Source organism: Salvia miltiorrhiza, chromosome 4 (assembly GCF_028751815.1).
Source record: "Salvia miltiorrhiza cultivar Shanhuang (shh) chromosome 4, IMPLAD_Smil_shh, whole genome shotgun sequence".
In the NCBI taxonomy this organism is placed as follows: domain Eukaryota; kingdom Viridiplantae; phylum Streptophyta; class Magnoliopsida; order Lamiales; family Lamiaceae; genus Salvia; species Salvia miltiorrhiza.
The window spans coordinates 26,324,198-26,341,923 of NC_080390.1; the positions used below are offsets into that span (position 1 = coordinate 26,324,198).

The 17,726-nt window shown below is 40.9% G+C and overlaps 1 long non-coding RNA gene across 1 annotated transcript; it reads right to left on the bottom strand.

Moving 5' to 3' along the window:
* Positions 1-4,263: 4,263 nt before the first annotated feature.
* On the bottom strand, positions 4,264-5,642 carry LOC131020017 (uncharacterized). The gene is made up of 2 exons (XR_009100583.1): positions 5,149-5,642; positions 4,264-4,561 (listed from the first exon to the last, which is right to left on the bottom strand). It is a non-coding gene; the product is annotated as an uncharacterized LOC131020017 (long non-coding RNA).
* Between the last annotated feature and the right edge of the window lie 12,084 nt (positions 5,643-17,726).

The following is a 17,726-nucleotide window of genomic DNA, read 5'->3' on the forward strand; positions in this document are numbered from 1 at the left end:
TGTAAGGATGTATCCCAGTTTCAATGGGACCTTGCGGCTCAATGCGTCGGCTACTACATTGGCCTTCCCCGGGTGATAATTTATACCACAGTCATAATCTTTTACTAATTCGAGCCACCTTCGCTGTCTCATGTTGAGATCCTTTTGCTCGAAAAAGTATTTTAGACTTTTGTGATCGGTGTAAATCTCACACCTGACACCATATAGATGATGTCTCCAGATTTTTAGTGCGTGCACTACCGCCGCTAGCTCTAGATCATGGGTCGGATAATTCAATTCGTGTGGCCTAAGTTGCCGCGATGCATATGCAATCACTTTGCCTTCCTGCATCAAAACGCATCCTAGTCCGTTCTTTGATGCATCCGTGTAGACCACATACTCCTTGTCTGGTTCCGGAATTGTTAGCACTGGCGCTGTAGTTAGCTTTTCCTTGAGCAGCTGAAAACTTTCTTCACACTCATTAGTCCATGTGTATTTAATTCCCTTTCGGAGCAATTGCGTCATCGGCCTTGCTATCTTGGAAAATCCCTCAATGAATCTTCGATAGTAGCCAGCCAATCCCAAGAAACTTCTGATCTCGTTTGGGGTAGTTGGCGACTTCCATCCTTGTACTGCTTCCACTTTGGCGGGGTCCACCTTAATACCTTCTGAAGATACAATATGTCCCAGAAATGTAACTTCTTTGAGCCAAAACTCACATTTGTTGAATTTGGCATAAAGGCGCTCATCCCTAAGAGTTTGCAAAACAGTTCTCAGATGTTCCCTGTGTTCTTCTTCATTCTTGGAGTAAATGAGGATATCATCAATAAACACCAAGACGAATTTATCCAAATAAGGATGAAATACTCTGTTCATGAGGTCCATGAACACAGCTGGTGCATTTGTTAGTCCGAACGGTACAACTACGAACTCGTAGTGACCATATCTTGTTCGGAAAGCCGTTTTGGGTATATCTTCATGTCTAACCTTTAACTGATGATACCCAGACTTCAAATCGATTTTGGAGAAAACACCCGCGCCCTTGAGTTGGTCGAATAAATCATCAATTCTGGGCAATGGATACTTGTTCTTAAGCGTTAGCTTGTTCAGCTCTCGATAATCGATGCACAATCTCAAGGTTCCATCTTTCTTCTTGACAAACAGCACCGGCGCTCCCCATGGGGACACACTAGGCCTGATGAAGCCTAGGTCCAGTAACTCTTGTAACTGGATTTTCAACTCTTCCAATTCCTTCGGGCCCATTCTGTATGGTGCTTTTGATACCGGCGCCGCTCCTGGCTCTAGATCGATGGTGAATTCTACTTGTCTGTCAGGTGGTAATCCTGGCAAATTTTCTGGGAAAACATCTTGAAAATCCCGCACGATCTCTACATCTTCCATTGTCTTTTCGGTCTCAATTCCCCCGTTCAGGTATACGAGGAAGGCTTGGCAGTCTTTCTTGTTCATCATCTTCCTTGCCTGTAAAGCTGAAATAGTCGGCACTCTGTTCCTCCTGCATATTCCGTGGAAACTCAAAGTATCCCTTCCTGGAAAGTTGAAACCGATTTTCCGCTCTTGGCACAATATCGTGGCATAGTTATCCGCTAGCCAGTCCATTCCCAGGATTATATCAACGTCCTCCATCGATATAACATGCAAGTTGTTTGCTATAACCTTAAACGATCCTATGGTCAGTTCTAGGTTCGAGCAAGCATGTGTTACTACTGCTATTCCTCCTATTGGTGAAGAAATTCTCAAGTCCTGATTAGTCTTTTCAGGTTGGAGCTTTAAAGTTTTTACACATACACTTGCAATAAAAGAATGCGAGGCACCCGTGTCGAACAGAAGTATAACAGGTGTGTCAAGTAATGTGCCCATACCTGCCAAATTCCCTTGGTTGTTTCCTTGTTTATTCTTGTGCAAGGCATAGGCTCTTGCCTGTGGAATTTGCGGTGGACGTGCCGCAGGTCGATACTGCTGCTGTGGTGGTGGGTAGAGTAACTGTTGGCCTTGGATAGCCCTGAGTGGTTGTACTTGGCCCGGCTGATTCGGCCCTCTCATTCCTCCTTGTGGTTTTCCTTGGCAGTCTCTGGCAAAATGGCCCTTCTGGCCACACTTAAAGCAGGTATTGCTGCCAGCCAAGCATATGCCGTGATGTGACTTGGAGCATTTGGGACATAAAGGTGCCCTGAGCTGGCCCTGATTGTTTCCAGCTGATCCTGGATTGACTGGTCGTCCTTGCCATTGCCTTTGTGGCATCATGTTTCCTTGCCATGGCCTCTTGTTATCTTGGTTGTTGTAGTAACCCCTATTATTGTTGTTGTTGCCTTCCCATTTTCTCTTCCCACGATCGTTGTTTCCCGGAGCTTGAGTCTGGGTTGGGCGGTCTTCAGGCATTGCTGCTTCAACATCCAGGGCTCTGCTAAGTGCTTCAGAGTGGGTGAGATCACCATGACTAGCAAGCGCCATCTTGATCTCATGCCTAAGGCCTGAACGAAACTTCTCGGCCATCTTTTCATCAGTGTCGATCAGATGAGGGGCATAGCGAGACATGTCGCAGAAAGCGCGATCGTATTCCGTCACGGACATCTTGTTTTGTTTCAGATTGAAAAACTCCGTCTCTTTCTTCTTTCTGTAGCTCTTGGGAATGTATTTATCGTAGATCTCCGTCTTGAAGTCTTCCCAAGTCAGGTTTTCCAATTGTTCGAGGGTCATTGCCCTCTTCTTGGTTTCCCACCAAAAATCTGCCGACCCAGTTAGTTGGAATGCAACACAAGAGAGTCTCTCTTGATCAGTACAGTGAAGAAAGTCGAAAATCCTTTCCATTGCTCTAATCCAGATTTCGGCATCAGTCGGGTTGCCGGTCCCATTGAATGTTGGTGGGCTCTGTTTAAGAAAAAGTTCCTCAACCCTTCGTGGGGGTTCGTTTGCGGTTCCCACATTGTTTCTTGGGGCTCTTCTGGGAGGCATTCTGTGCTTCAAAAATAAAAGATCCTCAGTATATTCCTTACCTCAATTCATAACATATTCCTCTTGATTTAATCATGAAAGCATCATAACAAAACATCTAAATCCTTATTGATCACAAGAGGGTGCTAGGACAACTAAACAATTGTAAGGCTCAATTCTTGAACGATATCAAAACAAAGTGGTGCAGAAAAATTTGTTGAGAAATTCAAACGAATAACCAGATGGTAGAAAGGAGTAACTACTAGGTCGAACAAAATGATCTAGAGTAAAAACTCATCTGGCTTTTCAACCGAAAGTTGAAACACATGGGTCTTCAACCCAAAAGACGTCGACTGATATTTGGATCATGTGGACTGGCTAGGTCCAATCATCATCACCTCCCAATCACACGGAAAACATCATCCCAAACTTAGAAAGCCGTGGACAACTATTCATAATAATAAAACTCAAGTTCGTACTGGCAAACCAAAAGCTTAATTTAAAGTTCTATGTCCTATTTGGACCCAAACCCCCGCTATAACATGTACACAAATATATACATATATATATAGGCAAAGCATACTGTTCTTAAAATCTATCGTGTACTAAAAGTCGATTCGGTGTTCCATCGCGTGTGAACATTTGAACGTAGAGACTATGCTCAAACCCTTGATGCAGCGTTTGCCTTGAATTCGTCTTGTATCATCATCCCGTGTTTTTCCTTCAACGTGTACATGTCTTTTCATTCCTCTTTGTAGTTCAAAAGAACCATTGTTTTCTTGTGGGAGTTTGAAATGCTCTAAGTTCTCTTTCATTCTTCTACATCATCACTTTAAGAATCTAGATTGTAGAGATATCCTACTAATCCAGCAGTCTATGTTCTTTTAGAATAGTGATCATGCAACTTATAGCAATCTATGTTTTCTGGGGAAAGCATGTGTCAATTCTCTATCATTCTTCTCTTATCATAACATCATAACTGCAATGATATGCCATGAAAGGCAAAACATTCAACATTTCAATGAAAGGCAAAACTTTCAACATTTCATCATAGCATGCTCTTTACATAAACATTTTCATGAAACAGTTTAGAATAATAACATCTTTAAAACATTGTAACTGCAGTTACCTTTTTCCTTGATTGAGCACGATGCAATGGAGTGTTGAGCGGTGTCGTATGAACCCACGTATGTCTAGTGAATCAAACTAGACATGACTTTTTAGAAAATGGTTTCTAGGGCCAGAGCAAACGAACTGCTCTGATACCACTCTGTCACAGCCCACTATCCCAATGACGGGTTAACCGGGGTTATGACTTGGGTGAACAATAAGAAATGGAAATTTAAAAGGGATTTACTAAATAACCAACATTAATAACAACAAACTAGTGGTATATATATATATATAACCACTTGGGTAATTAACAAATGAGCCAGCCATAACGACTAAACCCCAAATGAAAGTTAAACAAAATGAAGGAGTAATAAGTTCCACAATACGATAACAAATTCAGAGTGTTTGCAGCGGAAAAACGTGTGAGTTATGCATATGGAGATGCATACTCAAGGTTTCATTACATAAACATCAAAAGGGAAATCCGCTCAACACCGATCCATTCCATCGCCTGCTCAACCTGCACATTTAGAAATACATGCAGGGCTGAGTATAAAAATACTCAGTGACATAAGCCGAAAATACAACATGCATACATATATAAATTGAACTGCCATAACAGTAACACACAGGGGTTTTCATAAATGACCTGCGCTTACTAAAAACATTTCGTTCATTTTCATAAAGGTGGATGCATCCCATTTTCAGTCTATATGATCCATATCTGTCCTTTCTGTCACGCGCCGGGAAGGAGGCCTCCTTACCACGGACGCCAAGACCGGTCGCAAGCGACTCGCGGTCTCCATGAGTGTACACGTTAACCCTAGCTAGCGACCTTTGTCTAGCATAGGATCCCAATTGGATTTCCTTTAAAGTTGGCGAACCAACACAGATAGGATACATATAAAAACATAAACATTTTGGCAGTCAATCATTTCATAAACATTTCATTTTCATAACATTTTCATTTTCATAAAGGGCATTGAACATATAAGCATTTTATAAGAACTGAATAAATAGTCAAAACATATCATGCATATATATTCGCATATGAGGCCTACGTCACGCAGGGGATCTCTATATACGTAATAATAAAATAATGCCCACCTCAATTGTTCTTAAAGCTGGCGTGGAGTCGTTTCTTCTTCTGCTTCACTTTCTGTCGCCCGGACCTTCATTGATGAAGAGTCGATAAGTTCGTGAAGAAATTGTCATAAGACAAAGTCTAATTCTACGTGCCTAAGGTATCTTTTAATGTTTTAGGGTTCTAGCATCCATATTAATCTCGTTTCATTCAATCAATAAAATGTAACCAATTATCATGTAACTATCATATAGGTTCGAACCCATTTGTTCGAACATCAACATGTACATAATCCATAACTTCCTTCTACACCCGTCATTTAGTCAAGTACTCCATCAATTAAGAACAAGCTATATATTATTACCCTGAAAATTTAATCATTATAAATCATGCTTTCTCATACTTCGCACATTTTCATCACTTAAATAAATAAATCATTTATAAACATATGCTTAGCAATTTAATATCTCAATTAAATCCCAAGCTCATTTGATAAAGTAAATCATATACTTAATCATTCTATAACACAATTCTACATAAATAGTCTAAATATTTTTTTTTTAAAACATGAAGCCATTCTAATAGGACATTTTAATTCCATTATAATGGAGTTACTCATAAAATAATTTAATCCTTTTTCTTTTAAAAGAAACCATATTTATAATATTCTATACATTTCATTTTTTTTTTATGTAAATAAATAAGAATTTCCATTATTCATTTATAAATAATAAAACATTTTAAAATCCATTGAGATGAAATAAAACATTTTAACCATCTAAAAAAAATCCATACTCGTAAGCTTTGAAAATAATTTTATCATATAATAAATGGGGCTTAATCCCAAAATATTTGCTTTAAAGTCCATCAATAATTTAAATACAAGAACGAACTTTATTTAAAATAAATAGTCCCATCCTTCAAAAAAAATCAAATTAAAAGATTTAAATCCACTAAATAATTTAATGAAAATTGAAACACATTTTTTTTTTTTAAAGAATTAAGGCCAAAATTCGTAGGCCTATATTTAAATAACAGCTCAAAACTTAATTAAAATTGGGCCTAAACCTATTAAATAAAAACCCATCAGATTTAAAGGCAAATTAGGCCCAACAGAAATAAAATAAAATCGGCCCACTCGTTTTTTTTTTAAAAAAATTTCGGCCCATCCTCATTAAATAATAAATCCTAAAATTTAAACCCTAATTCTATAACACACATATAAATATACAAAACACACACATCAGCACACAAGCATCATCAGCCGCTCTCTCACTCTTACGCCTCTCTCTCCCTCTCGGCTTCCTGCCTGCCGCCGCCACCGGACGGTCGCGCCGTCGCCGGAGGCCGGCGGCTCTACCTCCCTCTCTCCCTCTCACTTCTCGCCCTCTTCCCTCAACTCTATCTCACTCGATCGTCTCTCTCTCACTGTTTTCCTCGCGAGCTCCGCCGTGAGCTGCTCCGGCGACCACAGGACAGCCATGGCCGCCGCCCTTCTCTCCATCTCACTCTCCATCGTTGGCCGGACAGCAGCAGCAAAGCCGCCGTTGCCGGCGCCTCCCTCTGCTCACTCATCTTCTCCCTTCCTCCCTCGGCGGAATCGATGCATGCGCCTCGCCGTGAAGGAGCTCGGCCGCCGTCCGTCGCCTCCTCCGTCGTTCGTCTGGCTGGAATCGCGGTGGAGGCCGAGCCTTGCGTCGCCGGGAAGGTAGGCTCCAGATCTGAGCTCCCCCTCTTTTCCTCTTTTCCGGCCGACCAGGAACAGCTCGGTGCTTCCGCCGCCGCGTCGCCGCTGCCGATGCCGCCGCGTCGTCGTCACCGGAGAAGATAAGTCCTCCCTCCTATCTCTCTCTCTCCCTTCCCTGTTCTACCTTCTCTTCTCTCTCTTTTTTTTTTTTACAGCAGCCCTAACCATCTTTCTCTCGTTTCAGACAGACAAAGGAAAAAGGCGGCGACTGCCGCCGCGCCGCCTCCGGCCGCGAGCAGCCGCCGGCTGCTCTCACCCCCCCAAATTCCAGTCACACGCACAAAACACACATAGAGCACTTAGGGTTTCAATTCTGTTCATTTTCATTCATTTCTATTTACAAAAACTGATTGTACATGTAATAGATTAGAGAATATAGTAAAATGTGTGCGTGTGTATTATTCTGTTTTTTTTTTTTTATCAAAATCAATTCCTTGAAATCTTGTAACTGTAATAGTTAGGAAAATAATGATTATGAGTGCGTGTGTTGATGTTCTTGATGGTTCGAATTTTACAGTAAGTATGGAGGAAATAGGAGGTAACCTTGATATGAGTAGGAAATGAGGAAAATCTTCTTTCTGAATTCACCAAAATTGGATCTGCGAATTTATTCAGCCAAGCTTAACAATGAAATTTTGGATCTGAAAACTATGAAAGAATTGGAAGAATTAATGGACGTTTATTACCTCTTTCTTGTTTTGGGAAATCTTGGAAACTGATTTGGAAAGCTGGAATCAGTGAATTATAATTCAAGCATAAGAACGTATAGCTTGGATCAGAATGTTAGGAGGAATGGGAGGAATGTTGGTTGCTGATTTTGATTAAATAAAAGCTAATTGCATGTTGAGATGTTAAAGTGTAGAAGATGGCTGGCAAAAGAAGGTGTAAAGAGTGTTTAGTGGAATGATGAGTGTGTGGAATAATGAGTGTTTAGTGAAATGATGAGTGTTTAGTGGGATAGTTGGCATATGATGAGTGTTTAGTGGGATGGTTGGCATATGATGAGTGTTTCCAACACCATCAATTTATTTAAGAGTAAGATGGATGTGGAAATGTGTAGGTGCTAGATGAATGTGATGAATAAAATCCTTATTCTGTATTTGTAATACTAATTTCGGGTTCTCATATAACGAAGCTTCGTTATAACTCTCTATAAATACATATTTTATAACTCGTTTTATAAGTCGAAAATTAATTACGACTTCAAGTAAATAATAGAAATACTATTTCTATCGTATATAAATTAAATAACATGACTCTGCTAAGTCAGTTATAATCCGAAATAATAATTATTGACTACTCAATAATCCTTTAAATCTCAAACGAATTCAAATAATAATAAGAATTTAGCACATCAAAACACATATATAACAATTAAATCATATCAGATAAATCAAATCAGTTTTATTATTAATGGATGCCGAACCCTAATTATTAAGTCTTTAATCAGTGATTAAAAATTGGGATATGACAAAAACCCTCTGGGTCAACTTCTCCACTTTCTCCTGGTCCTTTGAGTGGACACGAGCTACCAAGGCATCAATTAGCCCTTGACCCGACAAACTCGAAATCGGCCCAGGAACAACATCCTCTGGTTCATCAGCAGGGGGCACCACAGCTTTCCCCTTGCCCTTTCCCCCGGCAGAAGCGGGAACCTTAGAACCACCAGCAGACTTCTTTGCTGGCCCCTTGCCCTTCTCCCCAGCAGAAGGGAGGATCTTCGAACCACCAGCCGACTTCTTTGCTGGCTCCTGGGACTTGCCGGCCTTCTTCAGGCCCTCCTGCTTCTCCTTCTCACCCACAGAGATCAGAGAACCCCTTTTCCTTTTCTTCGAAAGCTCAGCAAGGGTGACACCGGGGGCCGAGTCGGGTGAAGGAATTTCATCAGTAATATCCACAATCTGGAAATCTTCTTCACAAGTGCCAGATGCATCACCAGTACTGGGACGTTTGCTCCTACGAACAAGGGCGCCCGCATCAATCTCCTCTGCATCAAATGGGCGCGAGGCTTCCACATTTCCTTCTGAGATCTCTACTACAGAGGGAATGGCGATCAGCTCGGCCCCGGTCGGTTGTTCTGATAAGGACGTCCTGGAAACAGAACCCCCCGAGCCATGCTCTCCACTGGGAGCAGGAGCAGTAATGTCAGGCAATTTGTCCCCGCACTTGCTTCTCCAAGACATGTCTGCAAATCAAAATGCTATACCATTAGCATCAGGGTAACAGAAGTTAATGTATTTTTCTAACTCATATTCTTTACCTATCGATTTATGTGGATATAGGGGAAACAGGCCATTGTAAGCCAGAGCCGAATTGTTCTCAGCCAGGTATTTACAGTCTAAAGGCTGAGTTTTGTTCATAGCATTAAGGTGGGCTATAACCCCCAAATCAAAGGTGGAAGGGGGATCGGGAGAGGCCGGCTTATAGGTGGTGCGAGGATTATGCCATTGCAGCTCCGAAACGAAATACTCGCGCCAAGAACCCGAAAGAGTACGCACATAACAGTATTGGAACAGGAAGTTTTTGTCGTGAGAGTTTAGGGAGGAAAGAAAGGTGGTGGGATACTTCTTAAGGCTAGCAAAACTGTACAGAGGGTTGTTCTGCATACGAAGCGACTGGGTCTGGAAGAATAACTGGGCAGTATCTCCAACACCATGGAAGCGACATAGAATGTGAAAAGCGTACAATCTCCGGATGGCAGAGGGAGTGAGCTGGTAAAAGGGGATACGGTAGTAATTGCAAACTTCGGCCAAGAAAGGAGGAGGAGGAAGTCTTAGACCAGCATCTATCTGGGCTTTCCAGATAGCCACTGTCTTATGATCATAGAGTTTTTCCGGAGGGGTCGAGTCTTTGGAAAAGGCGATAAATTGTAAACCTAGGGGGCAGCGACACTTGCGTCGCATTTTGTCCATCTCCGCGACACTGAGGCGGGATTCAGGAATACACTTGGGGGGTTGGGGTGTCTTCTTACCCCTTCTTTTAGGCGGAGAAGAACTGTGAATAATTGGAGAATCATAAGAGGCAGAGGGGGAAGGGAGGCTCTCAAGATCCTGGAGTTGGGGGGAGGAAGATGAAGAAGCTTGGGGGGGAGGGGAAGGCGAATGCGAGAGCTGAGGAGCGGAAGTGGAGGCCATGGTCGGAAATGTCAATCCTAGGGTTTCTAGCACGCTCAATCAGAGCACCAATAATTATACCATTACACTACAACTAATCACAAAAATTAGGAGAGGAAGGTACGCGAATTACCTAGGTCAAATAAAGATTGATTGTAAATACCGGAACGGAAGGGTCGCGGAAAAACACGCCGGAACAGGAGGGAAGATCGCCGGAAATTGCAGATAAAGGAGTTCGGAAACTTGGAGAAGAAGAATAGTGAAAAATGGAAGTTCGAATCGACTAAGTAAAATGTACGCGGGCAACTACCAATATGCGGGATGCCCGACACGTGGCATACGGAAATGAATCAACGGCCAAAATTCCTACGGAAAGGCGAAAAGACGCAAAGGTTAAAAAGTAACCTCGGGGTACGGGAAAAAGCACTGTAGATCGGGCAGGCATTTAATGCAGGTGACGTCATCCATGCGGGTGAATCCTCTGACTAGTTGCACTATTCCAGAAGTGAACTAGCCAGACCAGGGGGTGGGAGTAACAAAAACACCAGAGAGCAACTTACAGGACTTACCTTTATTTTTGTGTAATATTAGAGTGTTTATATCTTCATGATTTGCAGGGATCAGGGAAAACTAGCATAGTGCTGATCTTCACAAAACTCTACTGGTTGAACGCGAAGACTACCCGGTTCAACCAGACTAGAGGGGGGAGTGGTTGATGAGGAGTGATATGTGCAGAGTAGAGAAAGGGTACAAATCAGAGGAATCATCCTCATCAGAGGGATTTCATCCACCAGAGACAACTCATCGCCAGAGAAATCATCATCGCTGGAGAAATCCTCATCGCCCGAGAAATCATCCTTCGCCAGAGAAGTCATCACCGCCAGAGGAATCACGTTCGTCAGATAAGTCATCTTTGACAGAGAGATCATCTTCGACAGAGATATCATCATTACCAGAGAAGTCACACTCGTCAGAGAAGTCCTCTTCGACAGAGAGATCATCATCGTCAGAGAAGTCATCCACGCCAGAGAGATCACCTCCATCAGTGGGATCGTCAGAAACGCGGGAGACTTCCCGCGTAAAGGCAAAATTACTGTTTTACCCTTCGACCACGCAAGGAGCATGCGTGGGCATTGATTTTACCTTTTTACCCTCAATTGTAATCTATAAATAGACCTCAGCTCGTGTATTACAATTACGCTATCTTACACTTTTGAATATAACAGCTATCTTCTTTCTAGTGCAAGGTTTACGATCATTCACTTCGTCTTCTTCAGTCAATCGCACTAGGTATAGTTTATGATTTCACTTTGTAGTTTTAGGTGTTGGTTTCATAAAACACCAACAAAGAAACCTCGAAGATTGAAGCCTCAGCCCAAGTTCAAATTACTCTCTAACGGAAGAATTCTTGAAGACCATTTCAGCCAACGGATCTATTCAAGACCTCTCCTATAAATAGAGCTCGAGGATCACTTCAATCTTCACCGATTCAACTATATAAGCTGAAACGCTGCCGAATTCGTTACTCAACATTCAAAGCCATTCCAAAGTTTGAATCGAAGAAGAGAATCACAAAGCCAAAAATCAGTCACTGCTGATTACATACATTCTCTTAGAACTTAGGCAAATATTGTATATCCAAAGCCTAAGTATAACTGATTACAGAGAACATGTTCTTTGTAATCTAGTTGGCAAGTTTTCGAACCTCTTTTCAACTGACCGAATTGAGAGTTTGAGTTGTAAGGAGTTCAGACCAGTGTCCTAACTCCGAGAGATCTTAGTCTTTGCGAAAAGGCATAGTTTTGTCTCAGTGAAGCTAAGAGTGAGAAATCCAACCCAGTGTGTTGGTACTGAAGATATGATCTTCAGTTGTCTAGGTTTGCTATGCACCCATAAGCACATGCCCAGTAAAGTTGTCAGTCTGATCAACCAACCGTGGATGTAGAAAGTATTTTCCGAACCTCGTAAAAATCTCTGTGTTGTTTACAACTTTCAGTATTTACCTTCTTAGTTGTGTTCAAACCTTCTTCAACTGAAAACCGATTAAGTGCAAAGAGAAACTTAATTTCTGACAACGTGATTAATCTTACAGGCTATTTCGAAACAAAAATTTTCCGCTGCGTGTGTTATTAGTCTAACTGATTTATCTTCGGATAGTCAGTAAGATTCATAACATCTCTCTGTTCTACAAACTTGACTGAAGCTTTACGTGTATCAGTTAAAGTCTCAGACTTAACCGATAACTTCTTACTGAAGAGTATTCAGTATCAGTCATTAACTTAAACTTTACTAAACTCTAACTGAAAAAGGTTATGTCAGTTTGTGTTTCAAGTTTCATTTTCAAAAATAGCCTATAGGTGTATTCCCCTCCCCCCATACACCTATTCGAGACCCCCGGACCTAACAATAAGGAAACAATAAGCACAAGAACACAAAAATGATACAAGTCTTGATTAATTGAATAAAATAAAGTCAGAAAACCATCATCTGTTTACTCCCAAAACCCTAGGATAAAAACGTACTAGTCACACATAGACATATGAACTAGCAATGAATAATCAAGGATAAAATAAATCATCCAATAATAAAACTAGTAAAGCTATGATGAATCTTCAGTTCTTGCTTCCAATCTTCAAGTTTGTCGCCTCTTCAAGTTCTCCAAGTGTAAATATGAGCAAAGGTAAAGTCTAGGTTTTTCTTGAAGCTTTCGAGGAGTATTTAGAGACCAGGGTGTCAAATATAGAACAGAGCTCGAAAATACTGATAAAAGCCTAAAAATTTGCTAAAATGCTGACAAATCTGAGAGATCGACGAGCAGATCGGCGACCTGACTCAAAAATCGGAGATCGCTGTTTTCCAGTAGTCGTTTTTCACTAATACGCGCGACTTTCTTGTTTCAGTCATATCTCCCTCGTCCGAACTCCGATTTAAGATCCGTTTGAGCCCACAAACTCGTATCAAGATGATCTACAACTTTTATTTCAAACAATTCTTCCAAATTCAACTTCAATATTTCTATAAATTCGCTCAAAAAATAAGAAAGTAACAAGTTCTCGACAATAAACCAATATTCACTCAAATAAACCATCAAACACACAAAATCCTCACAACTTTTTTTTTTTGATAAGGAAAGTAAATATTATAGAACGAAAAGGCACCAGTAGTACCAAGAAGATTACAAAATCATCGGTGATTCATCATTCGACATCCACCTATGAATCCCAACTCCATCATTAACAAAACCAAAAATTCTACCCCAACTCCACACTCTAGCTTTGATTTCTCCAAACAAGTTTGCACTCTCCCATCTTTTGTTCTCAAATCTACTCTCATTACGCATTTTCCAAATAAGCCAAGTAGTACAACACCAAAGAACCATCAAGAGCTTCTTATTTCTTTTCCGGCCACTCAAACTAGTAAAGAACTGAAAGTGCGAGGACACGTCATATGGCTGCGCCAAACTAACTCCGAGCCATTGAAAGATTGCTTCCCATACCTTTGAGGTCTTTGGACAGTGGATCAACAAGTGGTTCGTGGATTCCTGCCGATGAAAACAGGCGTTACATCCCACCTCGACTTCACACAACATCACATTTCTTCTCAAGAGATTGTCACACGTCGGAATTCTGTTCTTCAAAATTCTCCATGCGGTAAGCTTGACTTTGTTTGGAATAGGGATCTTCCACACCTTCGTACTCATATCAGTTTCCTCCACCGCCTCCGTAGTATCGTTTGTTTGATCTTTAATAGCTTCATAAGCGGACTTGGTTGTAAATCCTCTCCCGATGTCGCCACTCCATGTCCATCCGTCCTTGTTACCTGCACACAGATTAGTACCAGAAACAAGGCTAAGCAACTCCGAAACTCCTTCCCTCTCTCTCTCAAATAGCTCTCTTCTCCACCTTAAATCCCAACACCATCCAGTATCAGTCCATTCCCCAACTTCACAGATTGCAGCTTCTTTATTAGCACTCAACTGAAAAAGTCTAGGAAAAGTAAACTTCAACGGCTTTTGTCCAACCCACCACTGACTCCAGAATTTAAAGGTCTTCCCATCCCCCACCTTTGGCTTCAAATTTTGAACAAACCAAAAATTGCTCGCCCCTCCCGCCGCAGAAACGATCTTCGGCCACCACCCATCTCTAAATCTACCTTTCCCCGCCGCAGAAACAAAATCCTCACAACTAAGAATCAATATATGACACACTAAGAGGAAAAAATGCATATTTATCAATCCCCCAAATTTGAACTATTGTTCGTCCTCGAACAAAAATAAGATTAGACACAAATGAATCATTAAGAACGTAGGAACACTGATGACATGGTGGCTTCAGAATTTTCAAAAACACAAACATGCATTTATGCAATCCACAATCAAAAACTTACATTCACGACAAACTCAAACCATAGCCTCAATAACTTGCAATTCTCACTAATATGATATGAACAATTAAAATCACTCACTCTCAAGTGTATAAGATAAGGACGTGTATGCACTTAATTCAAGCAAAACATCTAATCAACCATAAGATAAGCTTGTAAATCGTCTCATCTCTCCACCACTTAAATGTGTTCTCCTATTTCATGTTACTACTTTGATTTTTAACAATAACAATAATGTGTGCAAAATGGTTGAACATGTTACTTTTTAGTTTATCGTTTTTATTTCATGTTACTACTTTGATTTCAGCAAGTTGATTTTAAATTAGTTTAAAACTTTTGATAGTCAAAAAAATTTATTTTAACTATTAGTTCCTCAAGATTTTAAATTGAATGAAAATCGAACTGTTACATTAATAATCAAAATACATTTTGGACTTTTAAGAGCCCAATTTTATTTTATTTTTTTATTAAATGACCACTTTTAATTTTGTTATATGTATGGTTTAGAATTTTTCACGTAATCAATAATACTGACTAAAATTATTTGCTTTACAATTTATAAATTTAATTATTATTTTATGTATTCAATTAGTATACAATAGTCATTGAATTTAATATTATACTCATGTTGCGCACTATTTAAATCAAATACTAATATTTAAATTAACATAGTTTGTTATTATCAATTAATCTAACTCATAAATAATGATATTTTGACATAATTTAAAATTTTAAAAATAAATAATATCGTTGCCCGTGCATCGCTCAAGAAGGCGCACTAGTTTTAATAAAGGGTTAATGGCCGGAAAATAGACGAAGTTCCACAAAATTTGCATTTTGCACATGACCTTTAAAAATAGCCCCATAATACATGAACTATTGATTTAATTACAATATGCACATGCGTTGACCATATCCTAAATCCTAGCTGACGTGGCTCCCGGAATTTGCAGACGTGGATGCACTAGCGTTAATACGACGTCGTTTTGTAGTTATATCTAACACTCAAAACGACGTCGTTTTGAGTGATTATAACTAAAAAATAATAATAAAAAGGGAAGGGAAAGGAGAAGGGGAAGAATCGACTGCCACCATCGCCTGAATCCAGCCAACCCTTTCTCGCAGAAGGGGAAGAATCGGCTGCAAACCCTCACAAGACTCCATTTTCTCACAAGATCTGCAAATAGAGAGACGTGAAAATCGGATGCTCAATCCCAATTTCTCATCACTCCTCAATTTCCCATCTCCAAACAGAGACAAGTATCCTCCACCAGCACCGGCTCGTTTACCTTTTCAACGAAACAACACAACCAACGACTAGTAAACATCGTTCCCTTTCTTATAAGCATTTATACAAACATATTCTCTGTACAATCTGTTCGTACCTCTTTAGCACCTAATTGAGCCTTTTCTCTAGAAATCTCCTCAGGCTCGCCTTGTAACTCTAGCTCTGGTTAAAAGAAACGAATAAATTCCTAAAAGTATTAACTTAGGGAGCTGTTGCTGCTGTCGGCGGATAATCGAATGAGTGGTGACTGAAATTGGGGATCTAGGGTTTGAGAAAATGGGGAGGCGGTGCCGCCGCTTGAGATACATGCAGCAGTTGGTTTGCGCCGGAGAAGCCCAGATTCGAGAATCGGGGAGGTTTTCTTTTAGTGTCGGTGGAGGTGATTTTGTGTCGGTGGAGGTGGGGGTGAGCACAGACTTCCATTAGATTCTTTTGATCCTCCTCTGTCCAAGTGATGATAAACTTGGTGTGATCCTCTTCGTCGTTGTCGTTGTCATCCGCGGGCGACTCAATGCCGGCGGTGCTGGAGCAAGGGGATTGCTCGGCCTCTGAGAGGGGGGAAGAGTTCTTCATTTTTTTTTTGGAGAAAATTCTTCAAATTATCAAAAGAGAATACACTTTAATTTCTATTCAAAACGACTTAGTTTTGCCAACGTGTGTTGCCAGCGTGTAAAAAAGGTCATGTGTCATGCCATGTAATATTAAATATCGTCCACGTCATCGCCGATCAAAATTAATCTTAATCGGAACTTTCGTCGTGTGCAATTTGCAATTAAATCAAAAGTTGATGTATTGTGGAGCATTTTTAAAGGTCATGTGCAAAATGTAAATTCGATGAAATTTCGTGTATTTTCTAGCTATTAACCCTTTAATAAAAATCAACCTTAATTTTAGTCATGTTTATTTTCCACCCAAAAACACATTATTGAGGACCATCGAACAAAGTCCTAAGAGCATCCGCAATGGGGTTCCTTGATAGCCTACTTGATAGTGGTTGTGTTATTGAGTAGGTAGTGCTGCATTGAGGTTCCTTGATAGCCTACTTGATAACATTAGTTTTGATTTTTATGTTTTTCATTTAAATTTAATTGCACAAATTTAAAAACACAATTTATTTCAAATTTAAATTGCAATAATTATAAAATCCTAAATATTACATAAAACTTAAATAAAATAAAAACAATTCCTAAAAATTAACTACTCTGGCCCTAGAGGTCCGAAACGTGTCCAAAGGTGCTCCATCAAATCATATCAGAGTTGAACATGTAGTTGTCTATCTCGTAGAAGGCTATCCCTTCGCACATATTCCTCGAAGGACACCGGTGTTTGTCCAGCACTCTCCGTCGAACCACTGCTAGACGCCCCGTCATCATCTCTCCAGTTGGCAGCCCCTTCACCTTCGTGCTCCACAATCATGTTGTGGAGAATGATGCAACACAACATGATGTCCTTCAGGTGCTCTACGTATCAATTGCGCGCCGGACTTCGAATGATTCCCCACCGAGCTTGAAGGACTCCGAAGGCGCGTTCCACATCCTTCCGTGCCGATTCTTGCATCTTCTTGAACCTTGCCTCATTCGGATTGGTTGCCATTGATGGACTCTTCACGAAGCAACGCCACTCCGGATATATGCCGTCACACAAATAGTAGCCCATCCGGTATTCGCGCTGGTTGGCATGAAAGACCACCGGCGCCGCAGTTCCTCCTAACATGTCGGAGAAGAGAGGATACTCATCGAACACATCCGCACTAACCCCGGTGGCTAATTGGCGGATAGCCGACGTGCATTTCTGCAAAGGAGAAAGAGAATCTCGATCGAGTGCATCAGTGCTCATATGGAAGAGAATATCTTCACCTTGAACAGCCTCGACGATGCGCAAGAACAGCTCCTTCTGCATGCGAAATCGACGCCGGAAAAAAGTAGGACCGTGCGTTGGATTGTCGATGAAGTAGTATTGCATAAGACGTACATGGGCCTCTTCACGATCACGGTGGACGTATAATCGGGGACGTTTGGCACACGCCGGCTCTGGCGCCGGTTGGGGGCAGTATGATTGAAGCAGTTGTTT